We start from the raw sequence: 20,052 nt of genomic DNA on the forward strand, positions 1-20,052 counted from the left end.
GTGTAGTTTATACATAAAAATTATTTAGATAAATTTTACTTTCTACTTTTACCTTCAACTAAACTTACATTCACTACAAGAAAATAGAGTTATTTTAACACTTTATTTTTTAATACCATAATTAAATGTCAAAATTAATATATATTTTTGAAAAATATCACAAATGTCAAATTTTCTATCTTTTCTTGATGAATAATTTGACCGTAGAAAATTACTCCTCAATTTTGATACTCATTTGTTTTCAATTTACTCCACTATTTTTCTTCTTCTTTGAGCTTTGTTAATTTTGACATCACACTGCTTTCAGTTTAGAATTATACTACTCATTCTTTATCTTCAAAATCTCAATTTATTCTTTAGTTTCAAGATCTCATTTCATTCTTTGTTAAAATTTTTTGTTGAAAATATTTTATAGTCAATAAGTGTCAAAATAAATAATATTTTTGACAATTAATACGTATCACAGAAAATATGTTCTCATCAAAATTTTTTAACAAATTATTTTTGACAGCTAATATTTATCAAAATAAGATTTAAATTTTTTTCACAATCACTTATATGTTAAAAATACTATTTTTGACAAAATTTTTATTAATATATTTTCATAGTTAAAATAGTGTCAAAATTTATTTTTTTGACAAATTTTAATTTTCTTTTACACATTATAACCCTAAAAAATAATCTATATTGTTGTAGTGATTTATTTGGTAATAGTAGTTTAATCATTCATAAAATAAGATGGCCTGAATTTATATTTAAATTTATAGAGAGAGAAAATAAGCCAAGAAGACAAAAATAAAAGAGAACAAATCATAATGTATGTAAATTAAACTTTTAATAAAACTTTAAACGCATAAATTCAAATGTCGTTTTTCTTTATCACACAACTACTAGTTCCACCATATGCCATATAAAATTGTTTATGAACTTTTATGGACAAATTATGGATAAATTATTAGGTGAAATTACAATTTTTTTATTTTTATTAGGTTAAAAATTATTGAATTTAAATATTTAAAATTATATATTAAATTTTTAATAATTTTATTAATATTTTATTAAATCGGTTGAAATTCGGTTGAATCCTGATTGAACTATTAAACTAATAAATCAGTCATTTCACGATTTATTGATTGTTCTGGATTTTGTAACTTTGAATTTAATCATTAAAAAAATAATATTGAAGAGTATTTTAGTTAAAAAATAATGTAATTATTACAAAATATTTTAAAAGATATTTTGGTAAAAATACTATTTAATCACTAGAAAAATAATTTGTTAAAGGATATTTTGATATATAAAATTTAATCGCAAAAAATAAAATTTTTGTTAAAGAATATTTTTGTAAAAAATAATTTATTTTTTTAGAAAAATAGGTAAAATTAATATTAGTTAATATAAAAATTTAAAAATAAGTTAAAAAGGAGATTTTTTTAAAATTATAAAAAATATATATATTTTATAAATAAAAAAAGAATATTATTTTAGCATGTTTTAAAAAAGAGAAATAAAATTTTCTCCACAAATTAAGGAGCAGGTAATTTGAAACAAAAATGTTTGGTAACCAAAGAAAATCAGCCAGCTATAACTTATCTTATTTAGCATTTATTAATTATTGCGATAATTAATTAATGTTAAATAAGACAAGTTCTAGCTGTTTTTTTGATCTACCTAGCATTACCCATTTAAAAATGGCAATGTGAAATTGGCACTTCGCACATAGTTTCTAAATAAAAATATGGTACCAAACTTTTTATTTTTACTGCAACAAATAAAAGTAGAATATGAATAAGGTATTATGGAGATAGAAAGAATATAAAGACGAAAGATCACATGATGAAGTATGTTTTCAGGAGCTTTTTTTTATGGAAAAAGTATCTTTTGGACCTTAAAGGATCAGGTAATAAAAGAAGTTAATAAAAAAATATGGGGTCGATTCACAAATAATAAAAAGTAACATTTAGAACAAATTAAAAAAAAAATAACCATGTTATTTACTATATTTTACTGTTAAACATGTCAATTCACAATTTTTTTGGAGATTATAGTCTTCTATTATAGCAGGTATTTTTAGTTCTTGCAATTATAAATTGATCTAAATAAATGTTGCTATGAGCAATGGCTGATGCCAGTTAATCACAAAAGTGATAGGAGCACCATGGGAGACGGTTGCCAAAGAAGTAGGGAACACTTTTGGCATGTGGTTAGTAGTAAAGGTAAAACCTTTGCGATTGAAAAATTCTAAAAAAAGTGCGATTTAAATGGCTACCGGAAGATTCAAAGTGGGTCTGATTCGGCAGTGTTAGTGGCGGCAATGAGATATTGAAAGAAACTTCTGACAAACGCCAATTTCGAAAGCAAAGGTATTGAATAGGACTAACCGGAAGCTTGAACAGAAAAGCGAAGAAGGCAAAAAAAAAAAAAAAATGCAACACCAACATCTCCTTCATGTGGCGGTTTTATGGTGTTTCTTCATAAAAATTGAGTGACCCAAAACCTAGGAGGGGAATGCAGAGAAGATATTTTAGAGAAATTTTATGGACAATATACTTAATACGCCAAAGGAGATGGATTTGCCATTGAAAGGAGTTTTGTAAACATAGTCATCGAGTATTTGAGTTGCAGTGACTGTTGGGGATCTAGATTGAGGGTACAGGTTAGAAATGGGTGTCTAATAAAAAATTAGGAATGGGTAGTAGCAACTTAAGTTTTTTTTTTTAAATTATTATTATTATTATTATTATTATTATTATTATTATTATTATTATTATTATTATTATTATAGCTCTTTAAAACCCAAAACAAATAAATTACGTTTATTTGTGATGTTAGCTATCCTGTCAATGGTGCTCGAGTTGGTTTTGCTTGTGTTAGCAGAGATTGGAAGGGAAGGTGACAATTAGGCTGTCTGGAAACAATTGAGAGTCGTAGCATTTTACAAGGAGAGTTGTTTGCTATTTGGAGATGCTTTCTTTTTGCATTGGACTCGAGACAAAGAGACATTATTTGCGAGACAGACTGTGTGGAGGCTTTTACTATTGTCAATAATTTACAGGATTGCTCTGAGTTTATTGATCCTTTGGTGTTAAAAATTTGAGATATCATGTTTTGGAAATGACGTGCTGATCTTCGGTTGATTTTGAAAAATGCAAATACAGTAGCAGACATCATGGCAAAGACTGTAATGAGAACCCTTTCTCTCCAAGTAGAACTTCCGTTGCCTTAGAAGGAATTTGAGAATAGTATTTAATGGAATTGTCTTTCTTAAACAGTTTCTTGTTAATTTTTTCTTTCTTAGTTGCTTATTTTCTTTTAAGTCACAAAAAAAAATAAATTACGTTTAGATTATTAAAATTTTTTAAAGTCCAAAAGTCACTCAGCCCATTAAACTAAATACCAACATTTTCTTCCAAAAAAAAATTTAAACTAGTTATCATGTTATGTTATCAGTCCAACCAAACCATAATGTAACGGTTTATAATTAGAATAAGTGTTGGGTCACATGTAATTATGGATAATTTATACACAGATTTAATTTGAGCCGCACATTAAAAATACTCTTATTTAGTCCTTAAAAAATTAGATTATTCTTTTCCCATAAAAAACATTCCCATGTTTTCATGTTTGAAGGAGTTTTTTTTATGGCGGTGAAAGTATCTTTAAGATCTTAAAGAATTTGAGTATAAAAAAAAAATCAGAAAAAATTAGAGGCGTTAATTTATAGATATATTATTTTCATAAAAGTTTAAAATTCAAAAACAGTACCATACAAAAAATTTGATTTATTACTATATCGATATATCAGCATATCTTAGTATTGTTTATCTATTTTTCAGTTATATTATTATTATTATTATTATTATTATTATTATTATCTAACTTATTAAAAATTTGTCTACTATAATATAAAATAAAGATTTTTTTTATTTCATTGTTTCAAAAATACGTGTATTTTTTTTTTACAAGACTAAAATAATTTATTAACTATTTTAACCACAAATAATTTTAATTATTGATTATTACTTATTTATCATTACTAAAAATTTACTAAATTATAACAATTAAATATTATTTAATTTAAATTGATATGAACAATTTTAAATATAAATAATTAAAAAATCATAGTTAATAATCATAAATGTATTTAAATTCTAAAATTTATTAAATTTACATTATTGAATAAAACAAATTTAGAATTTTTTTTTTAAGTTAGGAGTTTGATTTGACCTCGAAATTTATAGGTAAGAATGGAGAGACTTCGCCGTTTGAACTATAGTTCATTGGCAAATTTAGAATTTAGATTACTCATTATCAGTTGTAACTATTAATACAATAAAAAACTTTTAAATTTTATAAAAATATTTATAACAATTATAAATATACAACAGAATTTTGATTATTAATAAAATTAAAATAATGATTATAACTAAATATTTAATTTGTTTATAAAGTTCAAAAATTTTCTTGTATTTGTTATTTTCAATCTTATTCATTATTTTAGTTGTATTCATTACAAAATATAACAAGTGCAACACAAATTTTGAAACTTTATACAAATAAGTACAATAGTTACAGAAAACAAATTCTTATAGCAAAAAATTTCAAATTTTATAAAAATATTTATGGTGATCGTTCTTTGCAATTTTTTCAATCCGTTTTAACTTAAACAAAGTTTCATTCATATATGATATTAAATTAGGCTAAATCTAACACCACCTACTTAAAATTCATGATACATACAGGATCAAATTTTCAATTACCAAATTTATGGTATGGACTCATATAAGCCACTAGTATAGAATTTGAAACATTAGTTTATAAAGGTTCAGTCTCTACATTTTTTGCCAAAGACAAAACCAATTTTAAAATTATTACATAAACGATATTTTGGTATTTTTATGTTTAATGTGAAAAAATATTTACTTTTTAAAAATAAATCTGGAGTTCCAATATTTTAAAATTAAAAATTAAATTTTAATTTGTAATACAATTAAACAATTTTATAGGTAAAAGGGTATTTTTTATTTTTTATAATTTATAATATCAAATATTATTTATTTATGATTAACAAATTAAATTACTAACTATTTAATTTATCTAAATTACAAAAAAATTAAATTACTAACTTGATGGCACTAAATATTTGTATGTAAAACAGAACATTTTAAATTTAAATCTTTATTTTTCATTGTATGTATATGTATTTTTACGAAAATACAAATTTTATATTAAGAGTGTAGTTTTTGTTAATATATTATTTTTTATTAATTTTAAAAGAACTACGTAATCAATATATGTGTAACCTCTTTGTATTTAATTACTATATTAATTTAAATCAAGAAAAGATTGAAAATTTTCCATCTTAAATATATAAAAAAATTAAAAGATTGACTATATTTACTTAATTAATAGAATTATATGAATAATAAATTAAATAATATCATTATATTATTAATAATGGTATTACTCATGACATATGTAGTTACCAATATTTTATCTACTAATTAATTTGAATATTTATAAATTACATAGTTTGTAAATAACAATTTTAAATTTAATATTTATTTTTTGGTGATAATTTTGTTAAAAGATATGAATTAATTATATATTTTTTTGATAGCAATAAAACAAAGTAAACAAAATTGATACCATTTTCTTTTCTTTTTATCAATATAAAAAATAAAGAGATAACTGATTTTTTTATTTAGAATTGATATTTACTTGTATATATATAATAAATTAATTTTATTAAATACATATTTGTCACAAATAAATTCATATTTTTCGTTAAATTCATTCCTACAATTATTAGCATAATTGAGCTATATTCCAATTCACTCATTATAATTTTATCAATTTAGAGGTCATTTACATAATATTAAAAATTAGTATAAAAAAATCATCATAGCCACAAAAATCGCATATTCTCTTTGATCCTTAAGAATTAATTTATATTTTCTCTACTATAGACAAATCCATGTTTGAAAGAGGGTTCTAGCATGGAGAAAGTATTTTCTTATTCTTATGGTTACATTTATTTTTTAGAATAGGATAAGATAAGATATTAAAAACATGATATAAAAAACAAGACACATCCGGTTCTATGGTGTAGTGGTTAGCACTCTGGACTTTGAATCCAGCGCTCCAAACAATGGTTGTTCACTCTTTTTATAGAGAGGGAAGCCTCCACACTTGAAGCCAAAATCCAAGCTTAACTTCTTCTTCTTCAAGAAACAGAACCGGTTCGGCCACATAGAGAGAGAAGAGATAATCATGCAAAACCCAACATGCAATTACCTCTAGTCCTTTCTTGGTCACCACTCTTCATCAATCCGAGCTCTCCATCCTTGGCTTGCTCTCCAAGATGGATTTCTGGCCCTTGATGCTTCATGATGATGATGACTTCATCTGCTTCAATCTCTGCCTCTACCATCACTTCGCCACTCTAGCTACTTCCTGTGGTGGTTGAGCAGAATCAAAGACAAGTCACGCCTCCAAGAGTCTCCTTCATGCTGGCTGAATCTTATTCTTCCTTTTTGAGCATGAGGAGCTCAAGATTACTTCACCAAATCTAACCATATTTGGTGAATATCTTAGCCACAGCATGCTTTTATTTTGATATGTTTTCTTGTCATCATTGTGATGGTCTTTAAGCGTGCTCTTCCTTCATTTCGGTAGCTCAGTTTTACTTCCATGGCATCCATTGTTTTATGGTTAATGACCGAAAGAGAGAAAGAGATGAGAGAGAAGAAACAATTTTGGAAGAAAAGCAGTTTAATGAGATAAACAAAATTAAGTGAGAGAAGGTTGCTTTTACTTCCCAATGCTAGCAAATTAAATTTGAAGTCCATCCCTTAAGAAATGGAATCCGTTGGAAACCATGGAACCAATTTGCTTTCTTTCATTATGTATCGGACCAAGCATGAGGAACTCTCATCAAATGTAACATTGGGCTTTGTTGTAACAACATTTAATTTCTGGCCCAATAATAACATTTGCTTTCCCGATGAAATTTGGATCAAGCATTGGTTTACCAAACATGGAACATAGTTGGGCTTTGGAGCAATGAGATTCATTCTGGCCCAATTGATAAAACTTTTTTTTTTCAGCCAACAATCATATAACAAGAATTATGTAAGGCCCACATCGGTTGGAGAGGGGAACGAAGCATGCCTTATAAGGGTGTGGATACCTCTCCCTAGCATGACGCGTTTTGACGAGTGAGTGTGGGGGGCTTTGGCCATCATCCCTATCGTCAAAGACAAAACCGTGAGGCCTTGTGTGCTAAAGCGGACAATATCGTGCTAGCGGGTGGTCTGGGCTGTTACAAATTACATAGGGCTGAATTTAATTTTTTATTGGGCTTGGGATTTCTCTTTCTATTTCGGCCCAAATAAAAACCTGCATCACAAAATTATTAATTAACATATGTTAAATGAAAATCAAATTAATAATTTTGTAATTAATTATTTCAATAATTTTTGTTCATCATCAAAATTAAATTAGAGTTTTCCAAACTCATCAATCTCCCCCTTGATGATAAACATTATTAAAATTGAAATGGAAAGAAATTCTAAAGATTGGAGTATAGAGTACTCCCTTTGAATATTTGAATTTCTCCCCCTTTCTAATTGTCACATGGCTCCCCCTTAATATATGCTGTTTTTACCAAGGGAAGTACTAACCTGTAACAATTTTAATCAAACTTCAAGTAACAATGTTATTCAACATATTAATTTTGAAAATATTGAATGCTTGATTTATGAGCAGAATTGGATGATAATCAAAACTCATTTGTTATCAATAAATTGATTTTCTGCTCAAACTACACCATAATCAACCAAAATCTGTTTTTGGCAAAAGACTTGCTGTTCAAAAATATTTTTCAATTAATCAGAGCAATCTTTGTAGGAAAAATATTTTTCAATCATGATTTAATCTTTTCAAACACAGCAATTTTCATCATTAAGAACCAAAGGAACTGCCAAAAATAAATCCAACATAAATCAGTATTTTACCAAGATAAACATCAAACAATGGCAGTAATCAATATGAATCAAATGCATTATCATTTATCAAAAATAGTATACCAAATGCATTATCAACCAACATAAACTAAATGCATAAACCGAATGCATTATCAAGCAATCATTAACAGAGGTGATCATGAATTCTTTTCTCAAAGAATTTCATCCCTTGTTCCAGTTTCAATTTTTTTTGGATTATTTTCCTCCCCCTTTTGGCATCAAGGGGCACCTGCAAGAGATATTGAACATGGAAACATAATATGCAAAATATAACCCAGAACATAATCCAAAGGTGTTTAACAAAGTGTCACACAGTTATACGACTATCAGTTTGCAACCTAACATAACAAAATAACAAATTGAGGTAGATTGTGCCAATATCAAATAGTAACCAGAAAGTTAATCATCAGAAAGATTAAAGTCAGATCCCTCAGCTCCTGCAGCACTGCCAACTTCATCATCAAGGCTTTCAAGCATTAGACCGACCCTTTCTTGGCATTTCTTCCAGGCCGACTCATTTTCATATGCAAGTTTGCGAGCAGACTTGTGAAATTGAATCATGAGGTCGGATATGTTGGAGAATTCTGTGAGGATTTCTCTGAGGAAACCAGTCGTCTTTGAGGATTCTGGGCGGCCCTCAAAGTCGTCATCAGAAGCCATTAATTTCTTTCCCTTTTTAACAGCCCCGCCTCCTTTGATCATAGAGACCTTGTTCTCTACATCATCATTGGTTAAATTTACCTTAAAGTACTCAAAAATACACGTGAGAAACATTCCATAAGGTAGATTAGCCTTTTTTGTACTCTTCACAGACTCCCACATGTGTCTAATCATAATATAACTAAATGAAATGGAAGATGAAGTAACAAGAGCAAATATTATGAGACAGTCAGATACAGTTATCCTATTGTGAGAACCACTTTGAGGAGTGAGAATGTGAGTTATGATGCGGTGCAGCAGGGAGTTAGTTGGACCCAAGGCCTTGTGAGTAGGAACAGTTCCATCTAGGCCAGACAAATTTTCATAAATTTGATGAAGAACCTGCTTGTATGTAACCCCTACATGTGAATCCCATTTATCACTCATGTAAGCCTTTGGCCCTTCATCAATGTATCCAAGGGCAGAAGAAATGGTTTCATAGTTCAAGGTGATATGAACCCGTTTCACGTAAGAATGAAGGCTACCATCAATAAACCTCAGATTTGCATAAAACTGCCTCACCAAACTTGGGTACACCATTTTATGAATAAGGAGCAATGGTGCCCATTTGAGACTATCAAACAGGGGCTGGAGATTGATTCCTTTGGAGGCCAGGGACTCGAGATTCACGAGGTAAGAGGGGCACATGTGCCGTTTCTCCAAAACTTCTTTGTGAAATTCAAAGAAAGCGCACGTGGAGAACCTTGAAGGATCAAAGTGTGAGTGAGGTTTGTGAAACTTGTTCTTGAAATCCATTGAACCAAGGTTAGTGGGTTCTTTGATTTCATGAAGCACGAAACTCTTGCCCTTGTGAGAACTCTTTCCGGATGCATGGGGAGTTGATCTCTTCGGTGGTGATGGTGGAGGAGAAGGAATAGGTGATATATGAAACTCTTCTTCTTCTTCCACGGGAGCCGTTCCTTTCTTCTTTCTTGAGGAGGTTTTTGTGGCAATGACCTTTCTTCTCATTGTGTCTGTTTGTTTTGAGGGAGGTGAGGGTGATGATGATGATGTAGAGTGAATGTGAATGTGAGTGTGTGATTGTGGAGTAGACTATTTTTGAGAGAATAAGAGCCTTTCACTTTTCCTAGGAGCAGTTTTCTTTTTCATGGTTAGGAGATAAGAGAAGTTGAATATGAAAGAGAGAGGGAGGCCGAAACGGAGTGAGGGAGGAGGGAGGTTAGTGGTGCAATAAATGTGGAGTGGAGAGAGATAATGGAGGGAGTTATTAACCATTAATGGCGCAGTTATTAACCAAAGGGGGGTTTCAAAAACTGAAAAGAGCTTTCCTTGAATCAAGGGATTAGTTGGAAGGAAAGATTTGATTTGATAACATGCTTCTTCCAACAAGATTTGATAAGACAACCAAGAGATTTTGTGATTTTATTTTCCAAACAAAACGGAAAACTAACAAAACTGTCATGGTGGGGTCAAGAAATTTTGGTGGGGCCCATAAAATTTGAATTTTGCATTGCCTCCCCCTTGACCATAGCTCCATCATCATCCCTGCATTTTTATCTCGTCCAAACCTACGAGACAAAACTGAACAGAATCAACTTTTCACAAATTATCAATGAAACTTAAATCAAACATTCCCAAACTTTTTCTCAGGGTACAGAATCTGTCTTCACAGAGAGGTTTTATAAAAATATCAGCAATTTGATCTTCAGATTTTACAAATTGAATATCAATAGTACCTTTTTGCACATGTTCCCTAATAAAATGATATTTTATCTCAATGTGCTTGGTTCTTGAGTGCAGAATAGGATTTTTTGAAATGTTTATAGCACTCATATTATCACAAAATAAGGGTATACTATTGATCTTTAATTTGTAATCTTTCAATTGTGTTTTTAACCAAATTAATTGAGAGCAACATGCAGATGCGGATATGTATTCTGCTTCAGCTGTGGATAAAGCCACTGTGGCTTGCTTCTTGCTTGACCACATGTTGAGTGAGCTTCCAAGGAAGCAACACATGCCCGATGTGCTCCGTCTATCCACTCTATCTCCTGCATAATCTGCATCACAAAACCCTACTGCACAAAATTCATCAGATTTAGGATACCACAAGCCATAATCACAAGTTCCCTTAATGTATCTAATGATGCGTTTAACAGCCGTAAGATGGGATTCTTTTGGGTGAGATTGAAATCTTGAGCATACACCCACACTTTGAACAATATCCGGTCTAGAGGAGGTAAGGTACATGAGTGAACCTATCATTCCTCTATACCTTGTTTTGTCCACATCTTGCCCATCATCATCCTTTTCAAGTTTTGTGTTAGGATGCATTGGTGTACCCATTGATTTGGAATTTTCTAGGCCAAACTTTTTAATAAGTTCTTTTGCATATTTTCCTTGGTGAATAAAGGTACCACTAGGAGTTTGTTTAATTTGGAGGCCAAGAAAGAAAGTAAGCTATCCCATTAAACTCATCTCAAACTCACTAGTCATGAGTTTTCCAAACTCTTCACACAAGGATACATTGGCCGATCCAAATACAATATCATCAACATAAACTTGAACAAGGAGTATATCATCATTAGATGCTTTAATAAATAAAGTAGTGTCGGTGGTACACCTTTGAAAATGGTTTTTCAATAAGAAGGCACTAAGCCATACCAAGCTCTTGGAGCTTGTCTAAGACCATAAAGAGCCTTAGATAGTTTAAAAACATGATTTGGAAATTCTTTATCTTCAAAACCGGGGGGTTGTGCCACATACACTTCTCTATCAATAAATCCATTAAGGAAAGCACATTTAACATCCATTTGAAACATTTTGAAACATTTATGGACAGCATAGGCAAGAAGCAACCTAATTGCTTCCATTCTAGCTACCGGAGCAAAAGACTCATCAAAATCTATACCCTCTTCTTGATCGTAACCTTGGGCCACTAATCTAGCCTTGTTACGAACAACTTGTCCATCCTCACCAAGTTTATTTTTAAAAACCCACTTAGTACCCGTTACCTTCTTACCATCCGGATGAGGTACTAGTGTCCAAACCTCATTCTTGTCAAATTGAGCAAGCTCCTCTTGCATGGCCTTGACCCAAGATGGATCTTCAAGAGCTTGTTTGACATTGTTGGGCTCTATTTGTGACAAGAGAGCAAAGTTGTTAGGTTCGGTTTGCCTTTTGGTGGAGGATCTTGTTGTTACACCTTGAGAAAGGTCACCAATGATGAAGTCATGAGGATAACCCCTCATAGACTTCCATTCTCTAGGCTTTCGGACAGGTGTTGAGCTTTGATGAACTTCTGGTTGTCTCACTGTTTCAGTTTCTCGTGCCTGCTCAGGAGACAAAATGGAAATGTCTCCTCCAATCTGACAAGACAAAACTGGGCTGACAGATTCCTCATGTTGAACAGATTTAGGATTTTATTTACTTGTTCCAGCTTCTTCACCATCTGAATCATTATCTATCACAGTACTGGGAATTAAGTTAGAATCACAAAAAGTAACATGTATGAATTCCTCTATAGTTCTATGCTCTTTGAGATAAACTCTATAGGCCTTTCTTGTGGTGGAATATCCAACAAACATTCCTTCATAGGATTTTGGATCAAACTTTCCGAGGTTTTCCTTATTGTTAAGTACAAAGCATTTGCATCCAAAAACATGAAAGTACTTAAGATTTGGAGGGGTTCCTTTCCATAACTCATAAGGGGTTTTCTTCAACCCTTTTCTAATGATTGTCCTATTCAAAATGTAACAAGCTGTATTTACAGCTTCAGCCCATAAAAATTTAGGAATCTCATTCTCATAAAGCATAGCCCTAGTCATCTCTTGAAGGCTTCTATTCCTTCTCTCAACCACCCCATTTTGTTGGGGGGGGAGGGGGTTCTAGGGCATGAAAAGTTATGAGAAATTCCTAAGTCATCACATAATTTTTCAAAATCTTGGTTTTCAAATTCTCTTCCGTGATCACTTCTTAAATGGGCAATTTTTAAATCCTTTTCATTTTGAATTTTCTTGCAAAGAGTGGAGAAGGCATGGAAAGCATCATTTTTATGAGTAAGAAAAAGTACCCAACCGAATCTAGAGTAATCATCTACCACTACAAGACCATAGTATTTACCTCCTAAACTTTGAGTTCTTGTTGGTCCAAAAAGATCAATATGTAACATCTCTAATGGCCTTTTGGTTGAGATTCCATCTTTAGGTTTAAAAGAGGATTTTACTTGTTTGCTCAATTGGCAAGCATCACAAGTAAGATCCTTATCAAATTTGATGTTTGGAATTCCTCTAACCAGATTTTTCTTAACTAGCTTAGAAATTTGGTACATGCTTGCATGACCCAACTTTCTATGCCATAGCCACTTTTCAGATTCAAGAGATGTAAAGCATGTTACATTTTGTTCTTTTAGGTCCTCAAGAGTCAATCCATACACATTATTGCATCTTTTAGCTTCAAATAAAATATCCCCTGTTTTCTCACAAACAACTAAACAAACAAACTTCCTAAAAATAACCTCAAAGCCTAAATCACACAGTTGACTAACACTAAGTAAATTATGTTTCAAGCCATTCACAAGAAGAACATCATTTATATAAGATGAAAAGTTTTTACCAACTTTTCCAACAGCCACTATTTTTCCTTTTGCATCATCACCAAAAGTGACAAGTCCTCCATCATATTCATCAAGCTTTATGAAGAAGGTTATCTTTCCGGTCATATGCCTAGAGCATCCGCTATCCATATACCACATATTTTCTTTCCGTTTGGATGCTAGGCACACCTACAAAACAAGCTCAAGTAACCTTAGGTATCCAAATCTTCTTGGATCCTTTCACGTTAAACCATCTCCTATGTCCCAAACCATTGTAATCAAAAACAACTTTGTAAACTTTATTACCAACCATTCTTTCACCAAAAAAGCATTGAATGGGGAAATGACCATTTTGGTTGCATAGCCTACAAAACCTTGGAGTTGCTGTTTTGTTAAAGTAGGTGAGTTCTTGAAATCTTGTATCATTAGAAGATGAAGCAATGTTTTCAAAATGAGATTTTTCTACAGATTTATAAAATCCTAACCCAGCTTTATCATAAAGAGGTTTTTGACTAGCCAAAATTTGATTAAGATTTTCAGAACTTTGAGTAAACTTGGCTAAGTCTTCCTTAAGCCTTTTAACCTATTTAAGCAACTCTTCGTTTCTTTTAAAGCAATCTACATATGCAAGAACGGAATGATCACTTTCACAGCTCTTGATTTGGGCTCTTAACTGCTTATTTTCTTCAACAAGATTACAAGCAGTTTCGGCCTCCCTTACTTTTTCTTTAAGAAAACTGTTTTCAGCTTTAAGAATGGTGATTTGTTGTTTAAGATCTTGGTTATCAAGCAGAAAACATCTTATTTTTTCAGAAAGGTGGTCTATCATAAGATGAAGATCTTCAGTATTAGGGTTATGAAAGACTACATGATCTATGTGATCTGCCATGAGACATGGTTGGGACTTGGTCTCGGTTTCCTCATCATCATCATCTGAGTCATTTTCCAAATCTTCCCATGAAACCATCAGTCCCTTCTTCTTTCCTTTTTTCGGCTTCTCCTCCTTTTTCAACTTGGGACAATCAGATTTGAAATGTCCCAATTCTTTGCAGTTATAACAGGTTACTTTGCTGAGGTCTTTCTTCATTTTTCTTGAGCTGCTGCCTTTGCCTTTGAGCTTCATCATTTTCCTGAATTTTTTGGCAAATAACACAAATTCATGTTGAGAGGAGTTATCACTGGATTCATCATCCAGAGGGTTAGTCATAGAAGAAAAAGCAATTCCTTTCTTTTTTGAATCTTTTTTCAAATAGGTGTTTTCAAAAGCAAGAAGATTTCCTCTCAAATCATCACAAGTCATGGAGTCTAAGCTACTGCTCTCAGAGATAATTAAAGCTTTTGTTTCCCACTCTTTTGTGAGGCATCTCAGCACTCTCCTCACAAGCATAGAATCAGGATATGTAATTCCCAGAGCATCTAAGCCAACAATGATGATGTTGAAATGTTCAAATAGCTCATCAATAGATTCTCCTTCCTTCATTGCAAACATTTCATATTCTCTGTTCAACATATCTGTCTGAGTCTTCTTTACAATGGAGGTTCCTTCATGAGTGATTTGCAATTTGTCCCAGATTTCCTTTGCCGTTGTGCATCGTGATACCCGCCGGTATTCCTCGAAGCTGATAGCACAATTGGGTAGGTTTACAGCCTTGGAATTTAGCTCCACCTTCTTCCTATCTTCCTCAGTCCACCTTGCTTCTGGCTTAAAAGAGACTACTCCTTCAGCACTGGTGGTAGTTGGAAATTGAGGACCATCAAGAATGAATGAATGATCTTCCAGAGTTTGTAGTCTACTGCTTGCACAAAGATTTTCATTCTCTCTTTCTAATAGGTATAGTTTTTCCCATTGAAAAGAGGCGGTCTGTTGCTTGACTGCCCTTCTGTAAGGTTGTAGGACACCAGATTAGAGCCACTGCTTTCTGCCATCTGGATCTTTTCTCCAAGCTGCAAAGCTTGAGACCAAGCTCTGATACCAATTAATGGTTTCAGTGGCTAAGAGAATGGGGGTTGAATCTTAGCCCTCTTTTTGCTTAGTAACACTTGCTGGCCTTTGAATTAACTTCAGAAGACTTTTTGAGTTTTGTCTTGTCCCTAGCCACGAGACTTTTATTTTTGTCTCGTCACTTGGCACGAGATTTTTCTTTTTGTTTCGTCACTTGGCGTGAGATAATTTTCAGTTCTAGCCTCTGAGTAGTAGAAACATAAATGGAGTAGAGAAGAGAGAAAATTACACCCAGATATATCCTGGTTCGGCTGCTAAGTGCAGTGCAGCCTACATCCAGTCTCCAACACAACTATGATGGAATTTCACTATAATCTTCCTGATTACAAACTGTAAAGTGCTAACCCAACTTACAAGGGGATTCCCACAGAATCATGAAACACAACATAGATGAACAAAGAAACTCTAAGGACATCTATGGATTTTTCTTTTAATTTTGCACTCTCTGCCTTTTTCCGCTCAATGGCTTTTTCATATAAACCTCACTGTTTGCCTTTTTTCATGAGACTCAAGACATGACAAAATTAAACAGAAAAATACTAAACAAAATACTTTGAAGGAGAAGAAAATCTGTAAGCTTAGGTAGCTCTGAGAATCATGTGCCTTGCACTCTCACTGCTTACTTCTAACTCCTTGCTCCAAACAGTGGTTGTTCACTCTTTTTATAGAAGAGGGAAGCCTCCACACTTGAAGCCAAAACCTAAGCTTAACTTCTTCTTCTTCAAGAAACAGAACCGGTTCGGCCACATAGAGAGAGAAGAGATAATCATGCAAAACCCAACATGCAATTACCTCTAGTCCTTTCTTGGTCACCACTCTTCATCAATCCGAGCTCTCCATCCTTGGCTTGCTCTCCAAGATGGATTTCTGGCCCTTGATGCTTCATGATGATGATGACTTCATCTGCTTCAATCTCTGCCTCTACCATCACTTCGCCACTCTAGCTACTTCCTGTGGTGGTTGAGCAGAATCAAAGACAAGTCACGCCTCCAAGAGTCTCCTTCATCTGGCCGAATCTTCTTCTTCCTTTTTGAGCATGAGGAGCTCAAGATTACTTCACCAAATCTAACCATATTTGGTAAATATCTTAGCCACATCATGCTTTTATTTTGATATGTTTTCTTGCCATCATTGTGATAGTCTTTAGGCGTGCTCTTCCTTCATTTCGGTAGCTCAGTTTTGCTTACATGGCATCCATTGTTTTCTAGTTAATGACCGAAAGAGAGAAAGAGATGAGAGAGAAGAAACAATTTTGTAAGAAAAGCAGTTTAATGAGATAAACAAAATTAAGTGAGAGAAGGTTGCTTTTACTTCCCTTAGGTGGAGTAGCGTGAATCATAATGATTCCCATCAAATCAAAGTCAAGTTCTCTCTCATGTTTCCAATGCTAGCAAATTAAATTTGAAGTCCATCTCTTAACAAGAAATGGAATCGGTTGGAAACCATGGAACCAATTTGCTTTTTTTCATTATGTATCGGACCAAGCATGAGGAACTCTCATCAAATGTAACATTGGGCTTTGTTGTAACAACATTTAATTTCTAGCCCAATAATAACATTTGCTTTCCTGATAAAATTTGGATCAAGCATTGGTTTACCAAATATGGAACATAGTTGGGCTTTGGAGCAATGAGATTCATTCTGGCCCAATTGATAAAAATTTTTTTTTCAGCCAACAATCATATAACAAGAATTACATAGGGCTGAATTTAATTTTTTATTGGGCTTGAGATTTCTCTTTCTATTTCGGCCCAAATAAAAACCTGCATCACAAAATTATTAATTAACATATGTTAAATGAAAATCAAATTAATAATTTTATAATTAATTATTTTAATAATGTTTGTTCATCGTCAAAATTAATTTTTTCAATCCGTTTTAACTTAAACAAAGTTTCATTCATATATGATATTAAATTAGGCTAAATCTAACACCACCTACTTAAAATTCATGATACATACAGGATCAAATTTTCAATTACCAAATTTATGGTATGGACTCATATAAGCCACTAGTATAGAATTTGAAACATTAGTTTATAAAGGTTCAGTCTCTACATTTTTTGCCAAAGACAAAACCAATTTTAAAATTATTACATAAAGGATATTTTGGTATTTTTATGTTTAATGTGAAAAAATATTTACTTTTTAAAAATAAATCTGGAGTTCCAATATTTTAAAATTAAAAATTAAATTTTAATTTGTAATACAATTAAACAATTTTATAGGTAAAAGGGTATTTTTTATTTTTTATAATTTATAATATCAAATATTATTTATTTATGATTAACAAATTAAATTACTAACTATTTAATTTATCTAAATTACAAAAAAATTAAATTACTAACTTGATGGCACTAAATATTTGTATGTAAAACAGAACATTTTAAATTTAAATCTTTATTTTTCATTGTATGTATATGTATTTTTACGAAAATACAAATTTTATATTAAGAGTGTAGTTTTTGTTAATATATTATTTTTTATTAATTTTAAAAGAACTACGTAATCAATATATGTGTAACCTCTTTGTATTTAATTACTATATTAATTTAAATCAAGAAAAGATTGAAAATTTTCCATCTTAAATATATAAAAAAAATTAAAAGATTGACTATATTTACTTAATTAATAGAATTATATGAATAATAAATTAAATAATATCATTGTATTATTAATAATGGTATTACTCATGACATATGTAGTTACCAATATTTTATCTACTAATTAATTTGAATATTTATAAATTACATAGTTTGTAAATAACAATTTTAAATTTAATATTTATTTTTTGGTGATAATTTTGTTAAAAGATATGAATTAATTATATATTTTTTGATAGCAATAAAACAAAGTAAACAAAATTGATACCATTTTCTTTTCTTTTTATCAATATAAAAAATAAAGAGATAACTGATTTTTTTATTTAGAATTGATATTTACTTGTATATATATAATAAATTAATTTTATTAAATACATATTTGTCACAAATAAATTCATATTTTTTCATTAAATTTATTCCTACAATTATTAGCATAATTGAGCTATATTCCAATTCAGTTATTATAATTTTATCAATTTAGAGGTCATTTACATAATATTAAAAATTAGTATAAAAAAATCATCATAGCCCCAAAAATCGCATATTCTCTTTGATCCTTAAGAACTAATTTATATTTTCTCTACTACAGACAAATCCATGTTAGAAAGAGGGTTCTAGCATGGAGAAAGTATTTTCTGATTCTTATGGTTACATCTATTTTTTAGAATAGGACAAGACAAGATATTAAGAACAAGATATAAAAAATAAAAACACATTCGGTTCTATGGTGTAGTGGTTAGCACTCTGGACTTTGAATCCAACGACCTGGGTTCGACTCCCGGTAGGACCTCTACTTTATATAGTCACAAAATTTAGTGTAAAGTAATAACAAATTATAAAAATTTAATTTTTTTTTTCATCAAAAAATTTGACAACAAAAATATAATAATAAAATTATAATTATAAAAAATAAATTGTATACGTTGTTAATATTTTTTTAAAAATTTTTGTATTATCTTATAAAAATGGACATAAAATATATTAATTTAGTATCATTAAATACAATATTTTTATCTATATCTTTGGATCCGATAAAATTAAGACAAAGTAAGAGTGACATAGCTTTTATCAAGCTGTTCATATTCATCACCATCACTTATTCGAGAACTTCAAAATTTTTTGGAAATTAAACAATAGTACAATAAATTATGCCTAATTATTCATATCAATTTCTAAATTTTGGTGAGACAAAATTAAAAAAAATATCAATGCTAACACAAATTCATTTAAACCACTAGTTTGACATTTTCAATGTTGGTTCTTGAAGGACCAAGTTTTACATTTTTTACCATAGATATATCCATGTTTAAAACATGTATTATTATTCTTTTGATGGCTATGCCTAAATAAAAGGAGAAATAATACATCATTGAGAGTAAATAGTCAAATTAATTCTTAAAAAATTATTCATTTTTTAAATTAATCTTTAAAAAAATTAATTAAATTCATTTTTGAAATATTTTAAATTAGTTAAATTAGTTTTTTGGTTACTGCTTTTGTTATTAATAGGGTCAAAGTTTGTTGATGTGGTATATTAAATAACATCATAATATACACCTAGTAATTCTAATTGACTATTAACATCATTAATTTATGAAATTAGATCAAATTAATTCTAAATTAAAAGTTTCCAATACCTCAAGTTATCCCCTCAATTAAATTTTGATTTAATTTCATAAATATATTACGTTAATATTCAATTAAGATTTATAAGAGTGTATTGTAGTGTCACTTAAGACTTAACATGTCACATTAGTAAATTTTGACGAAAAGAATAAGATAATAAATTAAAATTTTTTTAGGACTAATTTAAAGAACGAATAATCTTTCAAAAACTAATTTGATCATTTACTTATATCATGGAAGATCATAACTTACGGATGGGGAAGAACATGATGGGTTGGTAAAGGGAGACATGTATATGGAACACATAAAGTACATACATATCATGTGAGGAGCAGGGTGGAAGAAGTTACCACTAACAGTTGTGTGTTTTGTGTTTGCTGATGGTGGTGAATTTTGAGTTACATTGTCTTGTGATCATTTTGTTAAAAAATAATGTTAAGTAATCATTTTTTTAGTTAATATCAATTATTTTTTTAAAATTATATTATTTATTTAAAATTATATATCTTAAATCATAGATATTTAATTATAAATTTTAAAT

At 30.4% G+C, this 20,052-nt stretch overlaps 1 non-coding gene across 1 annotated transcript; it reads left to right on the forward strand.

Annotated features, from left to right (window-relative positions):
• The first annotated feature begins 18,603 nt into the window (after positions 1-18,603).
• Positions 18,604-18,675, forward strand: TRNAQ-UUG (transfer RNA glutamine (anticodon UUG)). The gene has a single exon. It is a non-coding gene; the product is annotated as a tRNA-Gln (tRNA).
• Positions 18,676-20,052: the final 1,377 nt, after the last annotated feature.

The sequence above is a fragment of the Arachis ipaensis genome, chromosome B10 (genome assembly GCF_059453495.1).
Source record: "Arachis ipaensis isolate K30076 ecotype BB chromosome B10, ASM5945349v1, whole genome shotgun sequence".
NCBI lineage: Eukaryota > Viridiplantae > Streptophyta > Magnoliopsida > Fabales > Fabaceae > Arachis > Arachis ipaensis.